We start from the raw sequence: 6533 nt of genomic DNA, 5'->3' as shown, positions 1-6533 counted from the left end.
CCTGCGCTTTAACAAAACGCACAGCTGTCTCGTTCTGACGTTCGTTTAGTTCGGAATTGTCCCGTATTCTATAGGTACCATCATCCATTCCTATTTGCCCAAAAATCGTTGTTAACATTTTTTTTCTATGCTAGCAATCAGTGCGCAGTCAGCAACTTTAAGAATCTATACCTCACATCCATGCGTTAAGATTGGTCGGATAGGGATCTTGTACGTAGTTAGTTTTAGACAAAAGCCGGGACTTGGCAAATGATGGCATCACTTCATGAAGTATGCCGTTGTATGTATACTTGTCCATTTTATTTGTTATGAGGGGAGAAGGTTCTACTCCATACCAAGAGAAGCATCCCCAGATCATTACGCTGCCGCAACCGTGTTTCATTGTTTTTCTATTTTTTTTGTGGATTGCGGTAAGAACTCTTGTCCTTAAGACGTTTGACGTTTCGTTTAACATTATTTCCAAATAAATTTATTTTTGTTTCTGTACATTCCCCTTACATGTGTGGGGAATGTTCATGCCGCTACACCAACACCAACTACAATAGGGGAGCACGTTGGCTATTTCGTCTTGGGCACTAGCGCAAGTTTCGCCCGCGGTCCCAGAAACTAAGGCCCCTATTATGAGTTACATTCGATCTTCGATATTCGCTGGTTGTCGAAGATCGAAAATCGAATGTCAATTTGGTATTATGAGCGGTGCAACCCTATCGAAATTTTCGTTGTTTACCGAATTTAGAGTCGAATGCAATTTTGCTTTCGATCGTGTAGCGTATTGTGGGAAAATTTGTTAAAGTGTAAGTTGTTTGCGATTATTTATGGTTTTATAGTAACCAAATAATAAATATATATTGTACTAATTTTGTTAATTTTATGCAGGTCGAAAGTCGTGAGTACCAAACAACAATTAGAAAGGCGAATCCACAATTCGCAAAAGGGATTTGCACCAAAGTTCAAGCAGCAAAAAAAATTGTATATTAGGAATTTACAACGGAGCTGAATTGCTTGGGACCACCAGTGAGAACGGCAGCAAAAGGGATTAAGCTTAATAATGGTTTTTTTTTTGTGATGTTTATAGAAATACATTTTTATTTTCCCTTGGTAGGTATGGGCTGAAATACGTAGAGGAACTGAAATACATATTTTTTTCGAATGACGAATAATTGAATAAAGAAAATTTATAACAAAAATAAAACAGAAACTGTGGCGTAAAGGTTTCTATTTAATACTTTTTAGATTTTTCTATAATATTCTCAAAATTTCATTTCTTATGTTTTCTACTTCTCCGTTATTTGACTCCACTTCAAAATCTTCAGCATCATCGTACACAGCGGGTTGAGCAAGTCCTAGCATACCTTCATTACCAATACTCAATTGGTACGATCCCTGAGCACAAAATCGCAGAACTGTGGCTAGCTTTAATATATTTGGAATGGATTTGGCTCGGGTGCACTGCTGCAACTGGTTTTCTGTACTGGACAGTAGGTTCATAAACGCCTCTTTAGATAATCTAAAGTTCTATAAAAATCTGTAAGGAAATTTCTGTAATATTAAGTACGTCAACACATTTTGAAAATTCTAAACTTACTCAGTGGAAGCCATTTCTAGGGAGTTGGATGCGCCCCTCAACTGTTTTCTACTTCTAGCTAGTTCACTAATCTTTCATCGTCCGATGAATCGTCGAACCACAACTCCGTTGTACTCATTTTCACAAAAAATACTTTTTTTAACTTTTAAAAATGTTGTTAGCAAAGAATTTCAACACAATCGGTTTTTCTTTTATTTTGATTTGCTGTACCAGCTGAGAAAAATTATCTATTGTAAATGCGTCGAGCGATCGAAATTCACAATAGTCCTATTCTTCAACGAATGAGCACCATAATACCAAATGAAAATTCGTTCGATCAGCACTTTCGACTACAGTCGAAGATCGAATGTTGCTCATAATAAGGGCCTAAGGGCCACCTTGTATTTTAGCATTAATTTGCTCTGAAAAATTGCAAAACCCGGTAAAAATTATATTGGCATAAGCATTGAACAACAAATGAAAATTTCAAACTGTTTATTGTTTAGGGCGTAGCAACGTACGTTTGGTATTTCCTAGTTTTAAATATTTCTACGAATAGACACACCCAAAATTTCTAGAAAATGGGGTCCACATGTAAACAAATAAATAAAGGCAAAGCAAATTAAATTTCTATGAGTCTGATTTTTAATGAAACGAAAAGCGCGTAGTCTACACATACACACATATGTATGTTTGGGTTTGACCACACACAAAAGACTGGTTTGAAAAGTAAATGGCTGAGTTACAGTTTCGTCCTTAATTGAACAAAGAAAAGGATTCGGGATTTTTAAGTGTCTCATCGCTGAAAATAATCTCTTTCGCTATTACGTAAATTCTTAACAATAAAAAAGGATCGCAGGCAAGGTAGCGCAGGCAAAAGGTAACGGTGCTATTAATTGTGCACCCGCAACAACAGGTAGGTGGAAATTCCACATGTGGTGCAAGTTAAGCCCTTCTGCAGTGCATAAAAGCTGATCTTACACACCTTTTAGAGTCATAACGCGGTTGACTAGCAAGTGCAACATTTCACAGTGTTTCAGTGCGCTCAAAAAGTTTGTTTCAAAATAAAATTAAAAATTTGTTTAAAAATAAAATTGCATAACTTAATAAGAATGATTTCTTGCCGAAAACCATTGGCAGATAGAAGGTAAATATATATTTTTTACAAATACCATATAGCTACCTTAGTTGGAAATGTTAACTAAACTCGCTTCTCTTCTTTCTTCCAGCGCTTTCTTCTCGAACTCAAGTTCGCATTCACAGAATGTCGTCGCCAACTCAGCAAAGGATTGGCTGCGCTTTGCAGATTATAATTTCAAAAACGGAAATAGTGCATCGCATCCGGAACAGCAGCAGCGCGCCAAACAGATGGGCTTGACATCCGCCATCAGCTGGGATGAGCCTACTATTGAAGAACTGCAAAGAACAGAGGCATTATGCAAAGCATTACAGCCATTTAAGGTGTTTGAGAATCAAAATGAGCTTAATCGTCGTGTGCAGATTTTGGCTAAACTTAATACGCTTGCCAAACAATGGGTTAAAGTTGCATCAATGGCAAAGAATGTACCCGAGGCAGTTGCCGAAAAGCTCGGTGCGAAAGTTTACACTTTCGGTTCATATCGTTTGGGTGTACACCATAAGGGCGCTGATATTGACGCACTCTTTGTCGCACCACGCAACATAGAACGCACTGAATTTTTTACGTCCTTTTTTGAGTTACTAAAAAACCAATCCGAAGTGACCGAATGTCGTTCAGTGGAAGAAGCCTTCGTGCCAGTCATAAAAATGAAATTTGATGGAATTGAAATTGATTTGGTATTTGCGCGTCTATCACTGAAAGAGATACCCGATGATCTTGATCTAAGCGATGATTATCTGCTTAAGAATTTGGATCAATTTTCGGTGCGCAGTTTGAATGGCTGTCGTGTGACAGACGAAATATTGGCGCTGGTGCCGAATGTGGAGAATTTCCGATTAACGTTGCGCTCCATCAAATTGTGGGCGAAAAGTAAGTATAAAAGTTTAAAAATTTCTGAGACGTTACATAATTACAATATTATAATGTTTTGTTTGTTTCTGAAATTGCAGAACACGGAGTTTACTCCAATTCTTTGGGCTACTTTGGTGGTGTGACGTGGGCGATGTTAGTAGCGCGCACTTGCCAATTGTATCCAAATGCAACACCTTCTACTCTCATACACAAATTTTTTTTGATCCTGTCTCTCTGGAAGTGGCCAAAACCCGTACTGCTTAAACGACCTGTCGACGTTGATTTGCGATTTCCGGTAAGTATTATGAATAAGCACAAACCGCAAACAATTGCATATCGCTAAACAATTGCTAATTACTTATTTCTCTAAGGTTTGGGATCCACGTGTTAACGGTGCGGATAGGTACCATCTAATGCCCATTATAACGCCGGCATATCCACAACAGAACTCAACCTTTAATGTGTCGGAATCAACAAAAAAAATTTTACTGAATGAGTTCAGTAGAGGAAAGATTATCGTAGAAGAGATAATTAATGGGATCGACTCTTCGAAGCGCCCAGCTTCTTTTATAAGTACGAATATTTATATTATATTTAACTAAGTATTATTTTCACTTATAAATGACATCACTTTTCTCTGTACTCCTTTTAAGATACCGCCACTTTATAGCGGTTTTGGTTACATCGCAAACCAGTGACGATCAGTTGGAGTGGTGTGGTTTAGTCGAATCAAGGATTCGTCTATTGGTATGTAATCTAGAGCGCACTCATCATATTGCATTGGCACATGCAAATCCTACATGTTTTGATTATAAGAAAGGCGCTGCCGTCACACTAAATAACAGCGGAAGTGAGTAGGATAAAACACAGCCCAACGGCGATCCACCAGTTTGTACAGCGCCATTCTGTTCGATGTGGTTCATCGGCTTAGAATTCGAACGTACAGAGAATTTGAATGTGGACCTTACGCAAACAATTAAATATTTCGTCGAAAGTGTTATAATGCATGCGGTGAGTAGAGACGATTTTTTGACATGATTTAAAATTGAAATTGTTTTGCTTATTGAATTAGTTTCAATCTAAAAAAATTATTTATTTATTAAATTGGTTTTTCTCTAATTTTAGATAAAAATACAAATGTTCAGAGATGGTATGAATATCGATGCGCAATACGTGAAGCGTAAATCGCTTTCGCAGTATTTGGATACGGATTTGTTGAAACGTGAACGCAGGTCCATGGAACAAGAAAGTAGTTTCAATAACTCCATTTCAGCCAATTGTAAACGATTGTTGACGGATTTGTCAACACAGAAAGAGCCTGCGGCTAAAAGAGCGCGCTTGAGTGAATCGACGAGTTCGGAAGATTAAAGTAGAATTCTAACTGAGAGATCAAATATTTTGGGAAATTCGTTATGTTGTGAGGGCGGAAAAACCTCATATCTTTGGAGAGAGCGCGAAATGATACATTTTCCATATTTAGTAGACACCTCACCAACAACTTGGCTGCAGACTTATGTATTATTTCGCTAAAATATTTTTTATCACTGTATTAAACTGTATTCATGTTTTTAGTGTATTTTATTGTGATTTATTAAAAGTCTTAGATTCTTATGTAAACAACAGTTATTTACAAACTGCTTTTTAACTTAGTTATATAGTTATTATTAAGTGATATAGGAAAACACAAAAAAAAACGAAAACAAAAAAAATTACAATAAAAAAAAAATTCTATCTGTCGCTTACCAAATTGTTGGTTCAAAAGTCAATTTAAATATTAATATTAAATTTAAGTATTCATCATTCAACCAAAATTCCACATGTGTGGTCATCCGTATGAAAATAGTTTCACATAAATTTCTATACACTTTGTCCATCCATCCATATGAGAAAATCAATTTGATTTCTATAGATCCACTTGACTTTAGCTGTACAATTTTTATTTAGAAATGACAAATAAACAAATTTTAGTGAAACAAAACTGAGATTGATTTTTATTGAAAACGAGTATTCTCTAATAGTAAGTATGTATGCCAATAAATTGGGAGTTTGTTTTATAAATCTTTCATAACTCAAACATTCAAAAACTTTCGACATCCAGAGTGATAGTTTGGTAGTCGCTCTAGCATTCTTCCCTTCGGGTGAAAATGGGAGACTTAGCGAGGTTTATACGCGAGATACATACATATATGTACAAATAGACAAGTAAAAGAAAATGATAAGTTTGCGGAGTTCATGAGTCAAATAAGTCTGACAACAGGAAATTAGTAAAAATTAATATGATACCAATTCCGTAATTTATTTACAGCTCAATTCCGGGTATTTACAGCTCAAAACAAGGGATAAGGCAGCTTATCAAGCTGCCAGACCACAGCAGTATTTTCCAAGCGGAAGTTTTTGCTGTGGGGAAAGTCACGGAGCTAGCCTACACTAGAAAAAAAGAACTCAACAATTAATATATACGTGGACAGTCAATAAAAGCAATAAGCTCATATTGTATTAAATCCAAAAATGTTCGACGGAGCAGGGAGGCCATAGAAAGGCTAGCCGCAAACAGTAGGCTGCATATCTACTGGGTACCTGGTCACAAAGGTATTATGGGGAACGAAATAGTAGATGAGATAGCAGAAAGTGACTACCTTTTGAACAAGAGAACGACATACCATAACCGCTAAATAAATACAATACAATATACAATAAAATGGACAATAAATACAATACAATATACAATAAAATGGACGGACAGCAACAAAGACAGAATTGACGAAGTTGTGTTCAGAGAGGTGTCCGGAAAAAAAAAAATCAAAATATATAGGATATATAAAGCCCTTAGTTGGGATTCCATAAGTAACCTACCCGGGAAGTGCGTTATAAAGTCTGTACGTAGTCGCGAGTGTCGGCGTAGTTCTACTGTGCATTGCCAGGAATCTTAAAACAAAATTCAATTTGGCTGTGAAAGTTTTCACAAAATTAACAATTTGA

The 6533-nt window shown here is 36.4% G+C and overlaps 1 pseudogene; it reads left to right on the top strand.

Annotated features, from left to right (window-relative positions):
- Positions 1 to 2581: 2581 nt before the first annotated feature.
- On the top strand, positions 2582 to 5236 carry LOC128866458 (poly(A) polymerase type 3-like; annotated as a pseudogene).
- Positions 5237 to 6533: the final 1297 nt, after the last annotated feature.

This window comes from Anastrepha ludens, chromosome 6 (genome assembly GCF_028408465.1).
Source record: "Anastrepha ludens isolate Willacy chromosome 6, idAnaLude1.1, whole genome shotgun sequence".
NCBI lineage: Eukaryota > Metazoa > Arthropoda > Insecta > Diptera > Tephritidae > Anastrepha > Anastrepha ludens.
The sequence above is the reverse complement of the archived record's forward strand: the minus strand, read 5'-3'. Positions and strand labels throughout refer to the sequence as shown.